General features: G+C 43.9%; 1 protein-coding gene across 1 annotated transcript in view; it reads left to right on the forward strand.

Moving 5' to 3' along the window:
• Positions 1-11,443: 11,443 nt before the first annotated feature.
• The window catches only part of LOC122554904, a 67,610-nt gene continuing 56,035 nt past the window's right edge, over positions 11,444-23,018 (forward strand). The window contains exon 1 of the mRNA XM_043700294.1: positions 11,444-11,549. The gene's annotated coding sequence lies outside the window, so the exon portion shown is untranslated. The remainder of the gene's footprint in view (positions 11,550-23,018) is intronic.

A 23,018-nucleotide genomic window follows, 5' to 3' on the forward strand; every position in this document is an offset into this window, starting at 1 on the left:
TTGGAGGGCATCTTTAACCAGGTGGGAAGGGAAATTGCGGTCTCTAAAGAAGGAGGCCATCTGGTGTGTTCTGTGGTGGAATTGGTCCTCCTGGGAGCAGATACGCCGGAGGCGGAGGAATTGCACCCTTCAGGCACTCTGTCTGTATTCCTGATGAATGGCTTTTGCCCGAAACGTCGATTTTCATGCTCCTCAGATGCTGCCTGAACTGCTGTGCTTTCTGAAACGTCGATTTTCCTGCTCCTCGGATGCTGCCTGAATAGCTGTGCTTTTCGAGCACCACTAATCTAGAACAGATCTATCCCCTAACCCTGTGTCAGTGCTTGATTTTTTGCACAAACTATTCCTTTCGTGCACAATATCATTGGCAGCATGCTTCAAATCATTACCAATCGCTCTGACTAAAACATTAGCTCCTCACAGCTCTCTGACTTTGCACGGTCTTAGACAAACTTTTTGTGTGTTCCCAAAACTTGGTACCAAAGAGTAACAATAAAAACATGAATTTCTACACCCTCCCTAAGCCTTCCATGAACTATTACATGAGGATCTTTGCTCGCCTCAAATTCCTTTTCCTTTGGGAGATGGATTCTTATTCACCAAGAAGAGATTTTTATTATTTATTGCCTTCATCTTGACTTGCCCTGTTGAAGCGGTGGGGGTGAGCTGCTTTCTTGATCCACTGCAGTCCATGTGCTATAAGTACACCTACAATGACTTTAAAGAGAGAATTTCAAGATTTTGACCCAGCAGGAGCGACTGATAAATTTCCAAGTCAGGATTGTCAGTGATTTGGAGGGGAATGTGTAGGGGATGGTGTTCCCATAGATCTGCTGTCCTTGTCCTTCTAGGTGGAAGGGGTCATGGGCCTGGTAAGTGCTGTCTGAGGATCTTTGGTGGATCTTGTAGATGCTACTGAAGCATCGGTGCTGAAGGGAGTGGATGTTTGTGGATGTGGTGCCAATCAAGCAGGGGCTGAATAGTGTCAAGCTTCGCAGTTGTTGTTGGAGCTGCATTCATCCAGCCAAGTGAGGAGTATTCTATCACACTTGTGTCTGGCTGATGGTGAAAGGAGGAAGTTAGGAGGTAAGTTACTCGCTGCAGGATTCCAACTTCTGACCTGCTCTTGTAACTGCTGTATTTATATGGCAAGTCCACTCCAGTTTGTGGTCATTGGTAATCCCTATAATGTTGATGGTAGGGGATTCAGTGATGGGAAGACCATTAAATGTCAATGGGAAATGGTTAGGTTTCTCTCAATGGTGAATCCAAGGATATTAATAGTAAGGTGATTTGGTGATGGGACACTATTGAATGTCAAGAGGTGATGGTTAGAGTCACTCTCAATGAAAATCCCAGGATGTTGACAGTGGTAGGATTTGGTGATGGTAATACTATTGAAAGTCAAATGATGATGGCTACCTTCTCTCTCAATGTGAACCCTCAGGATATTGATAGTGGCAGATTCAGTGATGGTAATACCATTAAATGATTAGATGAGGTGGCTAGATGGTCTCTCAATGATAACCCTCAGGATGTTGATACTGGGGGATTCAGTGATGGTAATGTCATTGAATGTCAAGGGGGTGATCTCATATTGGAGATGATGATTGCCTGGTATTTGTGTAGCACCACTGTAACTTGCCACTTGTCAGCCCAAGCCTGAATATTATCCATGTCTTGTTGGATTTGAGCATGGACATTTTCAGACTCTGAGGAGAAATTAGTAAAATCCTTTGCAGTCCTTAAAAGCCAATATAAAATGGCTAATGCACCATCACTCTTAACAACAATCTGTCATGTCACCTCAGGTGTGATACCTTACAAAATTCTCCAAAAAACAAAATGGAAACAAAACATTACCTGAACAAATAACTGACGTGGCTCATTAAATCTAATGTTCAGTTGTGCTTGCCCAATGAATTTGGTTGACACTGGGATAAATTCGACTCAATGCCTATATAAAACAATATTGTCTAAGTAGAAGAGGATGACTGTGCTGGCCCAAAATGAGCATTGCTTGGAGCGGGTTAACATACAAGCAACATTCATGTCAAGGAAGGCCCATCTATCATTGCAGTCAACCCCCCAGGTCTTGATATATTTCAACTCTCCCATATCAGGGACCATCTCTATTCCTCAATCACGCAGCAATCAGATCTGAAGGCAATGAGCAGATAGAAGCTAATGGATTATCCTCCAGTGAAGCACTTACTTGTTTAGGGGCAACGCAAAGTAAAGAGCATTGATTGATTCTTTGTTTCAAGACATTCATCAAAGTCATAAAAATTGGTTTTGCTCCTTCAAATAGGCATTTCAATTAAATCACGTCATTTTACTCGCAACTACCGGTCCACTTTCCATGAGTCATTAGGACATAGGACAGTACACAAGAGAAAGCCTTTTGCCAGACCATGTCTGTGCTGACCATGATGGCATTCTAAACGAATCCCATCTGCCAGCACATGGTCTGTATCCAGCTATTCCCTACCTGTTTATGTGTCCATCTAAATGTCTCTTAAACTTTGTTGTTGTAAGGTTGGAATTGTTTTCCTTAGAGCATTGGAGATTGAGAAAGGGGACATGGTTGAGATGTATAACATGATGTGAGGCATAGATAGGGTAGACAGTAAGAAACATTTCCCCTTGATCGGGAGGGTCAATGGCTGGAAGCTGGGTGGGTGTGGGGAGAGTGGCATAGAAGGTAAGGAGCAGGAAATTTAAAGGGGATATGAGGAAATATATTTTCACCCAGACAGTGTTGGGGAATCTAGAACTCACTGCCTGAAAGGGTTGGAGAGGCATAAACCTTCATATTGAATGGAACCATCAACACATTCTCTCTCAATGGTAACCTCCAGGATATCAATAGTCATGGGGATTCAGAGATAGTGACATCATTGAATGTCAACGGGGTGATGGTTAGATTCTCTCTCAACTGTTACCCCTAGGAAGTTGCCAGTGGGGAATTACATGAAAGTAATGCTGTTGAATGTCAAGAGACAAGGTTTAGAATCTTTCTCAGTGGTAAGTCCCAGGATGTTAATAATGGGCAATTCTGTAATCGTAACAAAATTGAGTGTCCAATTGAGTGATTCTTTCTCAATTGTAACCCCAGAATGTTGTAATGGGTGGGGGATGGAGAGGTGAATTAGGGATAGGACAGTACACAAGAGAAAGCCCTTTGCCAGATCATGTCTGTGCTGACCATGATGGCATTCTAAACGAATCCCATCTGCCAGCACATGGTCTGTATCCAGCTATTCCCTACCTGTTTAAACCCGGGTCTCCGGCGCTGTGAGGCAGCAGTGCTAACCACTGTGCCACCGTGCCGCCCAATAATACAGGGCAATAATATAGTAATGGGGGTTGGGAAGGAATTCAGCGATGGTAATACCATTGAATGTCACAGGAGCATGGTTACATCTGCACTTGCGATGCCAAGGCAAGCAAGGCTATGAGATCATATGCTGGGAAAGTGGGATTACAGAACAGTGAGGTAGTTGCTTTTGATCGGCACAGACACTAAAGGCCAAAGGGCCATTTTCTGTGCTTTGGACTTCTATGAGTCTACGAAAGGTGGAAATGCGTTTGATAGAAAACCAGAAAAATACACAAATATTAAAAGAACTTATACAGAATGGGCCACAACTGAAATGTGATAGTTTTATGAGCAGCTTTTGCTTAAAATTGAGTCATCCTAATCAACAAATAGGCAGAATGGGAAACTGCCAAATGCAGTAAGTAATCAGCTCCCCACCACCCCACCCCCATCCAGGTGTTGCTATAATATATTTCAACTCTCCCCAAACAGGGACTATCTCCATCCCTCAATCACGCAGCAGTTGGATCCAATCAGCTTCTTGGGAAATCCTTATAATTGAACAATATGCAGTGTGGTATAATAGACAGTGAGAAAGGTTATCTCAGAGTACAATAGGATCTTGATCAACTAAGCCAGAAATGGCAGATGGAGTTTAATTTAGATAAATGTGAGGTGTTGCAGCTTGGTATGAGAATCCAAGATAGGATTTGCGCAATTAATAGTGGGGCCCCAGGGAGTGTTGTCGAGCAGAGGGACCTGGGAGTGCAGGTACAACGTTACTTGAAAGTGAGGTCACAGGTAGATAAGGTGGTGAAAAAGGCATTTGTCACACTTACCTTCATCAGTCACAGCATTGAGTACTGGAATTAGGGTGTCATGTTGTTGCTGGTTAGGACTTTGGTGAGGCTACTTTTGCAGTACTACTTATAATTCTGGTCACCCTGCTATGGGAAGGATGTTATTAAACTGGAAAGAGTGCAAACTGATTTACAATTGTGTTATTGAGACTGGAGGGATGAATTATAAGAAGGGGCTGAATAGACTGGGATTTTTTTTCCCTGGGAGTAGGATGACCTTATAGGGGCTTCTAAAATCAAGGGGGTAGAGTGCATAGCCAAGGTCTTTTCCCCAGGGTGGGGAGTCTCAAACTAGTGGGCTTTGGTTTAAAGTGATAGAGGAAAGAATTAAAAAGGACCCCAAGGGGTAACTTTTTCACAGAGGGTGGTGAAGCTGGAACAAGCTGCCAAAAGACGTTGCAGTGGCAGATACAATTACAGTGTTTAAAAGACATTTGGACAGGTGCATGAGAGGGAAGGTTTAGAGGGATGTGGGCCAAACACAGGCAAACTGACTAGTTAAGTTCCAGAAACCTGGTCAGCACAGACAAGTTGGGTCAAAGGGCCTGTTTCCATGCAGTATGACTCAACGTCACAAACACAGCCTATATGCTTCTCTTTCATAGTTTTGTTGCATGGGTTAACACTGATCATTCACTGCATTTCCTCATTGACCTAATTTTATGGAGTTGATGCCACTGAGTGTTGGTCAGCCTGCAAATGGAAGTGCAAATCTATACAAATCCATTTTTGTCACCTGACCCCTCCATCGTGATTCTGTGCAGAATGAGGCTGTTCAACCCATCTCACCTACACTGGCTCTCCAGATGATGACATTGGTAACAGACCAGGTGAAGAGAGGGTCCACCCGACCTGAACAAGTGACGGGTTCAGTCTTGCTCAGACTACAGTCATGTTCCATCAATTGCAGATGATACGAAGATACGAAGATAGGTGGAGTTGTGGACAGTGAGGAGGGCTGTTGTCGGCTGCAGAGGGAGGCCTGTTCTGTGCTGTATTGTTCTATGTTCTATGTTCTAACGTGTTGCCGGGGCACTGGAACAAGTTGGATTCTGTCCCTGCACAGTTCACGTTATCCAACTTGAAAGAACAGGACACAGGACCAACATTTATTTGGTTTGTTTGATTTGATTTATTGTCACATGTACCTAAGACAGTGAAAAGCTTTGTTGGCAGGCAGCACAGGCAGATCATAGTAAGCAAGGACATACAGATCATAGGGGTAAAACATTGAGAGAGAGTGAGACATCCAGGTTATATAACACAGAACATGTGCTAGGCAAGATCAACATTAACAAGATCAGCATTATTTGAAGTTAGAGAGTCCATTCATCAGTCTAATAATGCAGGGAAGAAACTGATCTTGAACTACTGCTGTGTTCAAGCTTTCGTATCATCTGCCTGACGGACAAGGTTGTAGGAGAGTATTACCGGGGTGGGAGGGGTATTTGATGATGTTGGCAGGCTTTCCAAGGCAGTGAGATGCATATATAGAGTCCATAGATGGGAGGTTGCTTCCGTGTAGTTTCTTACGGTCCTGGGCAGAGCAGTTGCTGTATCAGGCCATTATGCACTTGGACAGGATGCCTCCTATGGTACATCTGTTGACATTACAGTGAGGGTCCTTGTGGACATGCCAAATTTCCTGAGCCACCTGAAGAAGATGAGGTGCCTTCTTGACTGTCACTTCGACATGGCAAGTCCAGGATAGTTTGTCCATTATTGTCACTTCAAGGAAGTTGACGGTCTCCAGCCTCTCGACCTCCACTCAGTTGATGTAGGTGGTGGCGTGTTCTCCTTTCTTTTGGAAGGCAATGATCAAAATGAGCTTTTACAGGTGCCGTTAGATTAGATTAGATTACATTACAGTGTGGAAACAGGCCCTTCGGCCCAACAAGTCCACACTGCCCCGCCGAAGCACAACCCACCCATACCCCTACATTTACCCCTTACCTAACACTACGGGCAATTTAGAATGGCCAATTCACCTGACCTGCACATCTTTGGACTGTGGGAGGAAACCGGAGCACCCGGAGGAAACCCACGCAGACACGGGGAGAACGTGCAAACTCCACACAGTCAGTCGCCTGAGGCGGGAATTGAACCCGGGTCTCTGGCGCTGTGAAGCAGCAGTGCTAACCACTGTGCCACTGTGCCACCGTGCCGCCCATGTCAGCCAATGCCAATCATCAGCCTATTTGCTTGTTAGTAACATTGCCTTCAGTCATGTCGTCATTATAATAGCAGATCAACCTCCATGTATTGTCATAATACAGTTCCAGTCTCCCAGAGCAGGAGTCTGACCTGTCCATCAACTTCATTCAGATTGAATCTGAAACGATAGCAGTCGGGGTCAATATCATTAATTATACTTGTCACTTAGCCATGAGTACAAGTAGCCCTTGTTAAGAACAGTGGAATGTATATGTCAATACAGGACATGTACTAACAGTATTTCAACCACTTAATAGCCTTTTCATTGTAATTTAATGTTAAAATCTAATGACAGAGCACTTACTTATGGAAAGATATCATTTCATTGGAAGCAGTCCAGTGAAGATTCACTGGGAAAAATCCCTGGGATAAAGGGATTGTCTTATGAGCAAAGACTAAACAAGTTGGATTTCTACTCAGTGGAGTTTAGAAGAATAAGTGGTGATCTCATTGAAATGCATAGGGGCTGGACAGGGTCAATGTTGAGTTAGATTCTTGATCAGTCAGGGAATCAGAAGTTATGGAGTAAGGGCAGCCATGATAGCAAAGAAGGCGTTTGGTACGCTTTCCTTTATTGGTCAGAGTATTGAGTAGAGAAGTTGGGAGGTCATGTTGCCCCTGTACAGGATATTGCTTGGGCCTCTTTTGGAATATAGCGTGCAATTCTGGACTCCTTCCTATTGGAAGGATTTTGTGAAACTTGAGTTCAGAAAAAATTTACAGGGATGTTGCCAGGGTTGGAGGATTTGAGCAATAAGCAGAGGTTGAAAAAGCTGAGGCTGTTTTCCCTGGAGTGTCGGAGGCTGAGGTGTGACCTTTTCGAAGTTTACAAAATTACGAGGGGCATGGATTGGATAAATAGACAAAGTCTTTTCCATGGGGTGGGGGAGTCCAGAACTAGAGGACATAGGTTTAGGGTGAGAGGGGAAAGATATAAAAGGAATTAAGGGCAACTTTTTCACACAGAGGGTGGCACTTGTATGAAATAGGCTGCCAGAGGAAGTGGTGGAGGCTGGTACAATTGCAACATTTAAAAGGCATCTGCATGGGTATATGAATAGGAAGATTTTAGAGGGCTGGGTCCTGGAAGGTGGGACTAGATTGGGATTGGATGTCTGGTCAGCATGGACGAGTTGGACCGAAAGGTCTGTTTCCATGCTGTACATCTCTATGACTCTCTGACTCTATGATCCAATTGAATGGGCGGAGCAGGCTCAAGGGGCTGAATGGCCGACTGCTGTCCCTATTTCTTTTGGTCTTATAGAACACTTATAAAATACACAGAAAATATTGGAGAAGCTCAACAGGCTTGGCAGTGTCTGTGACGAAGGCAAGAGAGTGAGAGAGAGAGAGATTTAGCATTTCAATATGTCGCTTGAGAAATTCCGATATTTTGAAGAAGGGTCACCAGAGTCAAAACATAAACTCTGCTTTATCTCTGTCGACAAATGGACGGGTTGGACGGGTACATCTCTATGACTCTATGACATATGTGGCCAGACCTGCTGAGTTTCTCCAGTACTTCCTGTGTTTGCTACAGACTCTGTCAAGCCCCTTAATATCTGACATTCCTCACATCCACTTTCCCTGCAACCCTTGATTCCTGATTGGTCAAGAGTCTATCTATCTCAACCTGAAATAAACACAATGACTCTCCAACCCCACACACAACTCTCATGGCAAGGAATTCCAAAGACTCACAACCCTCTGAGTGAAGAACTTCCTCCTCATTACAGTCTTCAGGTTGGGGCTGTTTTCCTTGGAGCGTCAGAGGCTGAGGTGTGACCTTATAGAGGTTTACAAAATTATGAGGGGCATGGATAGGGTAAATAGACAAAGTCCTTTTCCTGGGGTGGGGGAGTCCAGAACTAGAGGGACTCTAGGTTTAGGGTGAGAGGGGAAAGATATAAAACAGTTCTAAGGGGCAACGTTTTCACACAGAGGGTGGTACATGTATGGAATGAATTGCTAGAAGAAGTGGTGGAAGATGGTACAATTGCAACATTTAAAAGGCATTTGGATGGGTATATGAATGGGAAGGGTTTGGAGGGATATGGGCTGGCTGCTGGCAGATGGGACTAGATTGGGTTGGGATATCTGGTCGGCATGGACAGGTTGGACCAAAGGGTCTGTTTCTATGCTGTACATCTCTATGACTCTATGACTCTATAACTGTGCCATCTGGACCTAGACTCTGTCTTCCCCGGTATGTGTCAATGAGATCATCTCTTATTCTTCTAAACCCCAGTGAATAAAGTCCTAACCTGTTCAGCCTTTGCTTATAAGACAATCCTTCCATACAGGGGATCATCCGCGACAACCTTCTCTCAACTGCCTCCGATGAAATATCTTTCATTAAATAAGGGGACCAAAGTTGTTCATAGCGCCCCAGATGTGGTTAGAACATAGAACATAGAACATAGAAATATACAGCGCAGTACAGGCCCTTTGGCCCTCGATGTTGCGCCGATCCAAGCCCACTTAACCTACACTAGCCCACTATCCTCCATATGCCTATCCAATGCCCGCTTAAATGCCCATAATGAGGGAGAGTCCACCACTGCTACTGGCAGGGCATTCCATGAACTCACGACTCGCTGAGGAAAGAATTTACCCCTAACATCTGTCCTATACCTATCACCTCTTAATTTAAAGCTATGCCCCCTCGTAATAGCTGACTCCATACGTGGAAAAAGGTTCTCATGGTCAACCCTATCTAAACCCCTAATCATCTTGTACACCGCTAACAAGTCACTCCTAAACCTTCTTTTCTCCAATGAAAACAGCCCCAAGTGCCTCAGCCTTTCCTCATACGATCTTCCTACCATACCAGGCAACATCCTGGTAAACCTCCTCTGCACCCATTCCAGTGCCTCCACATCCTTCCTATAATATGGCGACCAAAACTGCACACAATACTCCAGAGAGAGTCCACCACTGCTACTGGCAGGGCATTCCATGAACTCACGACTCGCTGAGGAAAGAATTTATCCCTAACATCTGTCCTATACCTATCACCTCTTAATTTAAAGCTATGCCCCCTCGTAATAGCTGACTCCATACGTGGAAAAAGGTTCTCATGGTCAACCCTATCTAAACCCCTAATCATCTTGTACACCGCTAACAAGTCACTCCTAAACTTTCTTTTCTCCAATGAAAACAGCCCCAAGTGCCTCAGCCTTTCCTCATATGATCTTCCTACCATACCAGGCAACATCCTGGTAAACCTCCTCTGCACCCGTTCCAGTGTCTCCACATCCTTCCTATAGTATGGCGACCAAAACTGCACACAATACTCCAGATGCGGCCGCACCAGAGTCTTATACAACTGCAACATGACCTCAGGACTCCGGAACTCAATTCCTCTACCAATAAAAGCCAGTACGCCATATGCCCTCTTCACCGCACTATTTACCCCAACACCTTGCACATTTTCAGTAAGACATCCCTATCTGATACTCCAACCCTTTGAAATAAGTGCCAACATTCCAACAGCCCTTCCAGATTACCTGCTGCCCTGTGTTTTATGCACAAGACCTCCTCAGCCCCTTTGAGTTGCAGATGCCCTCTGTATGTATCAAGTCATTGATGTCTCTTGAATTCACTCACTAATTCTGACCATCCTCAACTTCATTCTCCTACCTTTTCTCACCCTGTAACCCTCAATTCCACTTTCTGATAAAAAATCAGTACTTAAAGACCCAGACTAGACAGCCTTCTGTGGTAAAGAATCACTCCCTTTGGAGAGAAGAAATTCCTCCTCATCTCCCTCCTCAATGGGTGATGTTCCTTATGCTGAGGTGATGCCCCTTTGTCAAATTATTGTTCCATCTGGACAATGAAATATAAAGGCTTCATTGTGATTATAATGGAAAAATGATAATAACATATTACTTCACTTCCCAATACCATCATAGAATTATACACTACCGTGTTTGTGCCACCAAAAATATGCTAAGAATGCTACAGGGACAGTATTGTGTGCAGTGCTGGAATGCACGTTATTACAGGAAAGTGATAGCACTGGAGAGGGTGCAGAGGGAGGTTTACCAGGATGTTGCCTTGGGGCTGGAGAGTTTCAGTGATGGGGAGAGATTAGACAGACTGGGATTGTTTTCCCTTAGAGCAGAGGAGATTGAGAGGGGAACAAGACTGAGATGTATAAAATGACGAGGAGCATAGATAGGGTAGACAGGGAGAAACTTCTCCCCACTGATGGAGGGATCAGTGACCAAAGGGGGCATAAATTGAAGATAATTATAATGACTATTACTGTCAGAGTTAATATTGGCAGGGAATAATGAATCTGAATCGATTTTGTCACCTCTCTACTCACCTCTTTATGGAACCAATGCTTGGCAATAGGCAAGAAGCAAATCTTATTCATTTGCAGGAACTGTAATGCATTTGAGAACAGAATGTCCTAAATTAATATTTTTAGAAAAAGCAACAGAGAGATACAGGAACTTGAAACCTATGTTATGCAACAACAGGAACAGTCTGTTGAAATATTAAAAAGCAGCTGGTTTCCCAACGGTTTCGAAAATTACGTGATGAGTCTTATACTCACATTTGTAGTGCCAAACTGTTCAAGTGAATCTTAATATAGTGAACAATATTGTATTTGCATTACAATTTGCAGTATAATACTCTATTCAGTTTAGGTTTTTTTTCATATCCCTGATTCATTTATTCACTTTAGTTTCCCCTATTTTGTACTGTTACTTTGAGACGCAGATAGACAGGGTAACCTAAAGAAATGATCAAAACTATTCTGCAAACTATTCAACCCAGTTTATTTGAAACGGATACGGATTGACTAAATGAACAGGCAAAACTGTGGCAGATGGAGTTCGATGCAAATAAGTCGAGGTTATCCATCCTGGACTGAAAAAGAGTAGATCAGGTACTTTCTGGATGGTATGAAGTGAAGGCTAGTGGATGTCCGTTGAAACTTGGGTATTCAGAACTTCAAAATTGCATAACCATGTGCAGATTGACAGCTGATTGAATTCTGGCCTTTATATCAGAAGAACAGGAGAACACGGACAAAGAGTTATGCTGCAGTCATACAAAATCCTGATTAGGCCTCACTTGGAGCAGTTCTGGACACCAAATCTTCGGAAGGAGACTGGCCTTCGAGGGAGTACAATGTAGGTTTACAAGAGTTATAGTGGGCTTTAAGGGTTATGTTGTGAGGAAAAGCTACACAAATTAGGCAAGTTTTATCTTGTGTTTAAAAGTATTGGGGGAAATCTGATTGAAGTCTTCAAAATATTAACAGTTAAAGACAGGGTAAAGGTAAAGTCTTTCCACTGTTTGGGAATTCTAGTACTAGGGAGGGCATTATCTGAGAATTAGGGCCAGACCATTTAAGAGAGATGTTAGGAAACACTCCTACACACAAAGGGTGGCAAAGATTAGATTACTTACAGCGTGGAAACAGGCCCTTCAACCCAACAAGTCCGCACCGACCCGCCGAAACGCAACCTCCCAGACCCGTTCCCCTACATTTACCCCTTCACCTAACACCAAGGGCAATTTAGCATCGCCAATTCACCTAACCTGCACATTTTTGGACTGTGGGAGGAAACCGGAGCACCCGGAGGAAACCCACACAGACACGGGGAGAATGTGCAAACTCCACACAGACAGTCACTCGAGGCTGGAATTGAACTTGGGTCTCTGACGCTGTGAGGCAGCAATGCTAACCACTGTGCCACCGTGCCGCCCACTACCACCGTGCCGCCCACTACCACCGTGTCGCCCAGAAGGTTTGGAACTCTTTTCCACAAATGGCAGTGAATGCTGGATTTTAAATCTGAGAAAGATAAACTTTTGTTGAGCAAAGTTATCACAGATTGAGAGCCAAAGGCAAGTATATGGACTGAGGCCACAGACCAGCCATTGAATGGTGGAATAGGCTTGCGGAGCTGAATGGTCTATTCCTGTCTCTATGCTATCTTCCTATGAATTGTTGTATTATTTTACACAAAGTCCTTCACCTGTTCTGCCTGCACAATTGGAACAGAATCTTCATGCTGAAGATCAGGTCCAATTGCGTCCTTATAATACTGCCCTCTTTGGTATAAGGAGAAAGTGAGGACTGCAGATGCTGGAGATCAGAGTCGAGAGTGTGGCACTCAAAAAGCACAGCAGGTCAAGCAGCATCCGAGGAACAGGAGAATCGACGTTTCGGGCATAAGCCCTTTATCAGGAATGTGGAGGTTGGGAGATAAATAAAAGGTGGGGGTGGGGGTGGGGCTGGGCAAAGGTAGCTGGGAAGACGAAAGGTAGATGGAGGTGGGGGAATGATAGTGATTGGTTGGAGGAGAAGATGGAGCAGATAGATGGGAAGGAAAATGGACAGGTGGGACAAGAGGGCGGTGCCAAGTTGAAGGGTTGAATCTGAGAATGAGGTGAGGCAGGGGAAGGGAGATGAGGAAATTGGTGAAATCAACATTGATGCTGTTGGAGGGTTCCGAGGCAGAAGATGAAGTGTTCTTCCTCCAGGCATCAGGTGGATTGGATTTGGCAGAGGAGGAGGCCCAGGACTTCCATGTCTTTGGCGGAGCAAGAGGGAGCATTGAAGTGGTCGGCCATAGGGCAGTAGGGTTGTTTGGTGGATGTGTCCAGGAGATGTTCCCTGAAACGTTCCATGAGTTGGCGTTCTGTCTTCCCAGTGTAGAGGAGCAACAGACACCATAGATGAGATGTTTGGATGTACAGGAAAATCTCTGCCAGATGTGGAAGGATCCTTTGGGGCCTTGGATGGAGGTGAGGGGGGGAGGTGTGAGCACAGGTGGTGACAGGGGAAGATGCTGGGAGGAGAGGGTGAGTTGGTAGGGGGAGGGGGAGGCATGGACCTAACGAGGGAGGTGCAGAGGGAATGGTCTCTGCAGAATGACGATAAGGGTGGGGAGGGAAATATGTCTCTGGTGGTGTGGTCTGATTGTAGTTGGTGGAAACGACGGAGGACAACTCTTTGGGATAACTCTGATTTTACTCTCAGTATCCATCATTAATGAGTCAAAGGCCAAATTTGGGAACTGTCTATTTAAGCTACTTATCCCCTTTACAATGTTCTTTTTAAGTAACATCGTTGAGGAGAAAGGTATAATACATGAGAACAAGTATGGGCATTTTTAACTCCAGTTTAGCAGTCTGCAAGTTAATGCATGTACTTCCTCTTCAACTATTCAGGAACCCACATTCTAGGAGGGAGAGGGTGCACAAAGAGATTTATCAGGATGCTGCCTTGGCGCTGAAGAATTTCAGTGATCACAGATTCATAGAGTCAGAGTCGTAGAGTCATAGAGTTATACAGCACAGAAACAGACCCTTCGGTCCAACTCATCCATGCTGACCATACATCCCATCTGACCTATTCCATTTGCCAGTACTTGGCCCATGTTCCTTCCAGACCATTCCTATTCACGTACTATCCAGATGTCTTTTAAATGTTGTAATTGTACACACTTCTGCCACTTCCTTTGGTAGCTCCTTCCATACACACACCAGGCTCTGCATGAAAATGTTACCCCTCAGGTCCCTTTTAAACCTTTCCCATCTTACCTGAAACCCATACCCTCTAGTTTCAGACTCCCCTGCACTGGGACAAAGACCTTGGCTATTCACTTCTCAGCCTCCTATGCTCCAGTGAAAATTGTCCCAGCCTATTCAGCCACTCACTATAGCTTAAATCCTCCAATCCTGGCAACATCCTTGCAAATTTTCCTGAACAGTTTCAAGTTTAACAACATCTTTCCTATAACAGGGAGACCAGAATGAATGCAGTATTCTAAATGTGGCCTCAACAAGGGAGAGAGATTGGACAGATCTGGGGTTATTTTCCTTAAAGCAGAGGAAATTGAGAGGGTAAGAATGAAAACTGCTTCTAATACTCCAAATGTGGTTTGACCTGAGCCTTTTACAAGATCAGGAGTACATCTCTGTTCTTGTATTCTAGCCCTCTTGAAATAAATGCTAATCTTATATTTGCTGTCCTAACTGCCAACTAAACCTGCATCAAAGTCAAAAAGTGTGGTGCTGAAAACTCAGAATTGATCAGGCAGCATCCAAGGAGCAGGAGAGTTGACGCTTTGAGCATAAGCTCTTCATTGAGGTGGGGGTTGGGGGTTGTATGCTCTTCATTGGTGGTGGTGTGGGTGGCGTGCCCGGGGACGGGGGCTGAGAGATTGAACCTGCATGTTAACCTGAAGAGAATCCTGAGCTCAAGGACTTTGAAATCCCTTGGTATTTCAGGTCTCCAACGTCTTTCTCCATTTAGGAAATAGTCAATGTCTCTGTTCTTCTCTCATTGTATTCCATCTGTCACTTCTTTGCCCTGTCTCCTACCCTGCATTGTCAAGCAAGGTAAAATAAGGTTTGATTCCGCCAGGAAAATGTTAATAACAGGGGGACGTCATTTTAATATAAAAGGCAGGAGGTTAGAGAGGGTTTTCAGAAATGTTTCACCCAGAGAGTGGTGGGGGTCTGCAATGCACTGCCTGGGATAGTACTTGAAGCAGGAAGCCTAGCTTTAATGAGTACTTGGATAAGCACTTCAAATGAACAAAGAACAAAGCACAAAGAAAATTATAGCACTGTAACAGGCCCTTCCGCCCTCTAAGTCTGTGCCAATCCAGATCTTCAATCCAAACCTGCTGCCTATTTTCTATTTCTCTGCTCCCTGCCCATTCGTGTATCTGTCTGGATACATCTTAAATGACGCTATCATTCCCGTCCCTACCACCTCCACTGGCAACACATTCCAGGTACCCACCACCCTCTATGTGAAGAACTTTCCATGCATAACTCCCATACACATTTCCCCTCTCACCTTGAACTCAAGACACCTAGTAATTGAGTCCCCCACTCTGGGAAAAAGCTTCTTGCTATCCACCCTGTCTACACCTCTCACGATTTTGTAGACCTCAATCAGATCCCCCCTCAACCTCCATCTTTCTAATGAAAATAATCCTAGTCTACTCAACGTCTCTTCATAGCTAGCACCCTCCATACCAGGCAACCTCCTGGTGAACCTCCTCTGCACCCTCTCCAAAGCATCCACATCCTTTTGGTAATGTGGTGACAAGAACTGTATGCAGCATTCCAAATGTGGCTGAACCAAAGTCTAATACAACTGTCACATGACCTGCCAACTCTTGTACTCAATACCCCGTCCGATGAAGGAAAGCATGCCTTCCGTTGCCACCTTCAGGGAACAATGGACCTGAACACCCAGATCTCTCTGTACATCAATTTTTCCCAAGACTTTTCCATCTACTGTATAGTTCGCTCTTCAATTTGATCTTCCAAAATACATCATCTCGTATTTATCCGGATTGAACTCCATCTGCCATTTCTCTGCCCAATTCTCCAATCTATCGATATTCTGCTGTATTCTCTGACAGTCTCCTTCACTACCTGCTACCCCACCAACCTTAGTGTCATCTGCAAACTTGCTAATCAGACCACCTATACCTTCCTCCAGATCATTTATGTATATGACAGACAACAGTGGCCCCAGCACAGATCCCTGTGGAACATCACTGGTCACAGTTCTCCATTTTGAGAAGCTCCCTTCCACTACTCCTCTCTGTCTCCTGTTGCCCAGCCAGTTCTCTATCCATCTAGCTAGTATACCCTGGACCCCATGTGACTTCACCTTCTCCATCAGCCTACCATGGGGAATCTTATCAAACGTCTTACTAAAGTCCATATATATGACATCTACAGCCCTTCCCTCATCAATCAACTTTGTCACTTCCTCAAAGAGTTCTATTATAATGTCATAATATTCAAAGCTGTGGGCCTAGTATGGGAAAGTGGGACTAGTGCAGATTGAGAGTCTTGGTTTCTTTGTCTGTGCAGATTCAATCAACGGAAGGACAAAATGCTTCTACGATTTTAAAGATGACAATAAAGTTCTGTAATGAACGGAGAAGTAAATGAATTAAAATAATGTGTGAAGGCCTACCATGTTCAGCCAATTTGTTAATTGTTAGCAATTTGCTGATAAAAAAGCACACCATCTGATTTAAGACCATAAGACCTCGGGGCAGAAGTAGGACTTTCAGTCTATTGAGTGTGCTCCAACCCCCAAGTAGATTATGGTTGATCTGAACATCCTCAACTCCACTTTCCTGCCTTTTTATCCCTCATAGCCCTGGATTTCCCCTTCCTGATTAAATATCTATCAGCCTTGAATATGAACCGGCCTCAACAGTCTTTTATGGTAAAGAATTCCACAGACTCATTCACCTCGGAGAATAAAGATTCCTTCTCAACTCTGTCTTCAATGGGTGATTCCCCTTATTCTGAGACAATGCCCTTCGGGTCCTAGACTTTTCCACACAAGGCGAAACAAGCTTCTCACCTGTCAAGACTCTGTAAGTATCTGCACCTCACATTCTTCCAAACTCCATTGAGGATAGATACAACTTACCTAATGATGGAAAACTCCACGCGGATGATATCTTCTGTGCTTTTACCAGGATAAGATTTCTTTACTGAATTACCCAAATGGAAGTACGAGATTGTCAGAGAAATGTGCAGGATTGACAGTATGAAGACTTCAGAGGCATAGGCAGGGATTGACAGTGCAAGAATGTGCATTAGCACAATATTGAAACTTTATTGCTGGAACAGCACAGCAGGTCAGGCAGCATCCAGGAAACAGGAGATTCGACGTTTCGGGCACATGTCAGAGAAATGTGCAGGATTGACAGTATGAAGACTTCAGAGGCAGAGGCAGGGATTGACAGTGCAAGAATGTGCATTAGCACAATATTCCAATCACAGAAATTTTGACACAACATTCAGAAAACTTGGAAATGTCTTGTTGAGGCTGTTTAATATGACAACATATAACAATATTCTACAACATGGATGAAAGGCATTCTGAAATAGTCTCCTATACTCTATGGCAGAAAATACTTCCTCACACTCTCTCTCTCTCTCTGTTTCTCTCAACCTGCTTACCCGACTCCCTGTGTATCTCTTCCTCCTTTAGATGTCTGTCTCTCTCTGTCGCTCTGTCTCTGTCTTTCTGTCTCTGTCTCTGTCTCTCTCTCTCTCTTGCTCTCTCTCTCTCTCTGTGTTTCTCTTTCTTAGCCTGTCTGTCTCTGTCTATCTCTCTGTCTTGGTATCATTCTGTCTCTCTTTCTCCCTTGTCAGTCTCTGTGCCTGTCTATCTTTCACTATATTTGCTGTCTCCATTTTTCTCTCTCTGTCTCATTCTTCCTCTTTCTCCCTCTCTCTTTCTCTCTGTTTCGCTCTCTTTTGCTCTCATTCTTCTATCCCTTTCTCTCTCCGCTGCATGATTTGGGGAGTAATCCAGATATAGCCAAAGCTGAGGTAATCATTTTCAAAATCATAGTGAGGTGCCTAAAGTCTGATATTAGGAAAATAATTCTTCTCTTTCCCAGGCCGTTGATCTCACCATGGCCGTTGGCAAGCAGTGACGAGTGCGGTTTTGGATAGAAGTTTGGTTGACTAATGGAAGGCAGAGAGGACAGGTGAAGGGGTCTTTTTCTGGCTGAAGAAATTGTTCCTCATCTCTGTTCAAAAGGTGCATACCTTCACTGAGCCCTCAGGTTCTGGTCTCTCCTACTAGTGGAAACATCTTCTCCTCATCCACTCTATCCAGGCCTCTCAGTGTTCTATACATATTAATCAGATCCCCCACCTCATCCTTGTAAACATCATCGAGTACAGACCCAGAGATTTCAATCGCTCCTTATATGACAAGCCCTTCATCCCTGGGATCATGCTTGTAAATCTCCTCTGGACTCCCTCCAATGCTAGCCTATCCTTCCTTAGATATGGGGCCCAAACCTGCTCACAATATTCCAAATGCAAAGTGACCAGAGCCTCAGGCAGTCTCAGCAATACCTCCCCGCTCCTATATTCTAGACCTCTCAAAATGAATGCTAACATTACATTTGCCTTCTCAACTGCCAACTAAATCTGTATATTAACCATAACAGAATCCTGAACTTGGACACACAAGTCCCTTTGTGTTTCAGATTTCTGAAGCCTTTTCCCATTTAGAAAATAATCTATGCCTCTGTTCTTCCCACGTGTTCTGGGCCAGACCAATTGTCCTCTGGTGTGGCTGCACTTGGAGTTCTGGTCACTGCTTTATAGGAAGGATGTGGAAGCTTTGGAAAAGGTTCAGAGTAGATTTACTAGGATGTTGCCTGGTATAGAGGGAAGATCTTACGTGGAAAGGCTGAGGAATTGAGGTTGTTTTCATTAGAGAGGAGAAGGTTGCGAGGCGACTTAATAGAGACAGACATGGTTTAGATTGGGTGGACAATGAGAGCGTTTTTCCTCGGATGGTGATGGCTAGCATGCGGGGACATAGCTTTAAATTGAGGGGTGATAGATAGAGGACAGATATCAGAGGTTGTTTCTTTACTCAGAGGAGCAAGAGCATGGAACGTCCTGCCTGCAGCAGTAGTAGACTCACCAACTTTAAGGGCATTTAAATGGTCATTTGATAGGTATACGAATGAGATGGAATAGTGTAGCTTAGATGGGCTTCAGATTGGTTTCAAAGGTTGACGCAACAGTAGAGTGTCGAAGGGCCTGTTGTGCGCTCTAATGTTCTATGTTCTAAGAAGATACCCTATTTTCTTATTTTAAAGGTGAATGTAAAGTGTTGCATTCCAGATGAAATTTGATTGGTCAACTACAGGACTTAAAGCAAAACATACTTTATTCATGCATTATTATTAAAATACCTCAAAAGAAAGAGGAATTGGAATAACTTAACTCTATTGGAAAACTTAACAGAATTGTAGATACAGTAACTATTACTAATTAACTGTTCCAATATGGTAACATGCCATAAACACACTATTGGCAAAAGGCAAATTCAGAAAAGAGATTGTCTTACATGCAACTCCGGCAATTCAGGAAGAGAATCCCCACCCCTCTTAGCTGTAACTGGAAGAGGGAAAAATAGCTTCTGCTTCCTCAAGTTCACAACAGCAAATATGGAAAGCTAAAACTAAAATCCTGGTGGGCCTCACAAACTTTTTATTCTAGTGGCTCTGGTAGCCTGCTCAATACCTCTGCTTTAAAACCTCTGTTCAAAAAAGCCCAGAACAAAATAACCTCTTAAAGCCACATCCTCATCACACTGCCAAAGTGTTTAATCGCACACTTCCCCACATTGTATTCCATCTGTCACTTCTTTACCCGTTCTCTTAGCTTGTTCAATTTGTTCAGCAAGCTCCCTACGTCTCAACTCCACCTGCCCCTCCACTGATCTTTGTGTCACCTACAAACTTAGCAACAATGTCTTCAGTTCCTTCACCCAGATTGTCAATGTATAAGGCAAGAGGGTCATTCAAGCCAATAGAAGTATTTTGCACAGGATCCGGCTTATTACAGGAGAACTCTGCTATACCAAGAAGTTTTCAAAAGCAACTTACACCTAATGGATTAGCTTTCTCTCGGAGTGAAGGAGGAAAGGGGGAAGTGTGGGGTTACAGAAATAGACTTCTATAACTTTATTTCCCTTTACAATCAACCTCAATCTGAACTGAGCAGTTTCTCACTAAAATATGATTATGAGGTTGAGGGCATGTACTGCACCTTTAAGACAGAGTGAATGCTGTTCTGAACTGAGAGCTTACAAGTACTACAAGCTATTCACAACTAAATATCCCAAGATATTGATGCTTCAAGTGGGATAGAGAGGGAGGTAAAAGGGGTGGAGGAGTTGCATTACTGGTCAGGGAGGATATCACAGCTGTGCTGAAGGAGGGCACCATGGAAGACTTGAGCAATGATGCAATACGGGCAAAGCTCAGAAATAGGAGGAGTGCAGTAACAATGTTGGGGCTGTACTACAGGCTTCCAAACAGTGAAGGGGAGAGAGAGGTGCAAATATGTAAACAGATTATCGAAAGGTGTAGGAGCAATAGGGTGGTGGTGAGAAGAGATTTTAATTTTCCCGACATTGACTGGGATTCACTTAGTGTTCGAGGTTTAGATGGAGCAGAATTTGTAAGGAGCATCCAGGAGGGTTTTCTAAAGCAGTATGTGAATAGCCCAACTTGGGAAGGGACCATACTGGACCTAGTGTTGGGAAATGAGCCCGGCCAGGTGGTTGAAAATTCAATGGGGGATTACTTTGGGAATAGTGATCACAATTCCATAAGCTTTAGAATACTCATGGACAAAGATGAGTGTGGGCCTAAAGGAAGAGCGCTATACTGGGGGGAGGCCAAATATACCAAAATTCAGCAGGAGCTGGGAAATGTGGATTGGAAGCAGCTGTTTGAAGGGAAATCCACATTTGATATGTGTGAGGCTTTTAAAGAGAGGTTGATTAGAGTTCAGGACAGACACGTCCCTGTGAAACTGAGGGATAGAAATGGCATGTTTAGGGAACCAAAGATGACAGGTGAAATTGTGAGACTAGCTAAGAGGAAAATGAAAGCATACATAAGGTCTAGGCGACTGAAGACAGATGAAGCTTTGGAAGAATATTAGAAGAGTAGGACCAATCTGAGACGAGGAATTAAGAGGGCGAAAAGGGGTTATGAAATATCTTTAGCAAATAGGGTTAAGGAAAATCCCAAAGCCTTTCATTCATTATATAAGGAAAAAGAAGGTAACTACAGAAAGGGTTGGCCCACTCAAGGACAAAGGAGGGAAGTTATGCATGGTGTCAGAGAAAATGGGTGAGATTCTTAATGAGTACTTTGCGTTGGTATTCACCGAGGAGAATTGCGGATGTTGAGGTTAGAGAGAGATGTTTGATTACTCTAGGAAATGCTAGCATAAGGAGGGAGGAAGTGTTGGGTATCATAAAAGGCATTAAGGTAGACAAGTCCTCAGGTCCGGATGGGATCTATTCTAAGTTACTGAGGGAAGCGAGAGAGGAAATAGCTGAGATCTTAACAATTACCTTTGCAGCATCCTTAAACACGGGTGAGGTCCTGGAGGACTGAAGAATTGCTAATGTTGTCCTCTTGTTTAAGAAGGCTAGCAGGAGGATCCAGGTAATTATAGACCACTGAGCCTGACGTCAGTGGTAGGAAAACTGCTGGAGAAAATACTGAGGGATAGGATCTATTCACATTTGGAAGAGAATGGGCTTATAAATGATAAGCAGCAATGTTTTGTGTAGGGAAGGTCATGTCTTACTGACTTAATAGAATTCTTTGAGGAAGTGACAAAGTTGACCTGGACAAACTGGACGGGTTACATTGGGCAGGACCAGAACTGATGTCCTTTTGGAAGTTCTTGATAGAGTAATTGGGAAGGGTTTAAACTAGCATGATTAGATTAGATTAGATTCCCTACAGTATGGAAACAGTGAGGTAGGGTGATGGGGAACAGAGGAGTAGGGCAGTAGTTGCAAAAATTGAGGGAGAGACAGAACCCAAGGCAAACATGCCAAAGAACAAGAACAAGCAGAGAAATGCTGCTGAAAAGAGCAGGGGAGATGATCTGAAATGCATGTGTTGCAATGTGAGAAGTTTATAAAACAAGGTAGATGAATGTGGAGCTTTGTAACTTGTAACTATGACATTATTAGGATTATGGAGACTTGGCTGAAAGAGGAATTGGACTGGCAGCTGAATGTCACTTGACATTTCGGGTGCGGTAGGAGGGGATGGAAAAGGGCTGGGGGAGTTGCATTACTGATAAAGGAGTATATCACAGCTGTGCCAAGGGAGGATACATCAGAGGACTTATGCAGCAAGGCAATATGGGTAAACTTGGGAATAGGAAAGGTGAAATCACAAAGCTGAGTGTATACAACAGGCCTCCCAACAGCCAATGGGAGATACAGGTGAGAATATATAGACAGGTTTGGGAAATCTAAAAATAGCAGGGTTTTTGTGATGGGGGTTTGGATGGGGCAGAATTTGTAAAGACTATTCAGGAGGGTTTCTTGACGCAGTATATAAACAGTCCAACCAGGAAAGGAGCTATACTGGAGCTGGTTCTGGGAAATGAGTCCAGCTAGGTGAGTGAAGTTTCAGTGGGGGAGCATTTCAGGATTAGTGATCATAATACAATGAGTTTTAAGATACACATGGACAGGGATAACAGCTGTCCTCAGATGAAGATGTTAAACTGGGGGAAGGTGAACCACAACAATGTTAGGCAAGAATTGGAGAATGTTGATTGGAAGTGGTTGTTCAAAAGGTAAATCCACATCTGAAATGTGAGAATACTTCAAATGGCAGCTGGTAAGAGTTTAGGAATGGCACCTTTCAGCCATTCCTTGTATAATTTCATATAATTATATAATTATGTGTTAGAACATAGAACATGGAACATTACAGCACAGTACAGGCCCTTCGGCCCTCGATGTTGCGCCGCCCTGTCATACTAATCTGAAGTCCATCCCACCTACACTATTCCATGTACGTCTATATGCCTGTCCAATGACGACTTAAATGCACTTAAACTTGGTGAATCTACTACCGTTGCAGGCAAAGCATTCCATACCCTTACTACTCTCTGAGTAAAGAAACTACCTCTGACATCTGTCTTATACCTATCTCCCCTCACTTTAAAGTTGTGTCCCCTCGTGTTTGCCATCCCCATACTTGGAAAAAGGCTCTCCCTGTCCACCCTATCTA

This window comes from Chiloscyllium plagiosum, chromosome 12, assembly GCF_004010195.1.
Source record: "Chiloscyllium plagiosum isolate BGI_BamShark_2017 chromosome 12, ASM401019v2, whole genome shotgun sequence".
NCBI lineage: Eukaryota > Metazoa > Chordata > Chondrichthyes > Orectolobiformes > Hemiscylliidae > Chiloscyllium > Chiloscyllium plagiosum.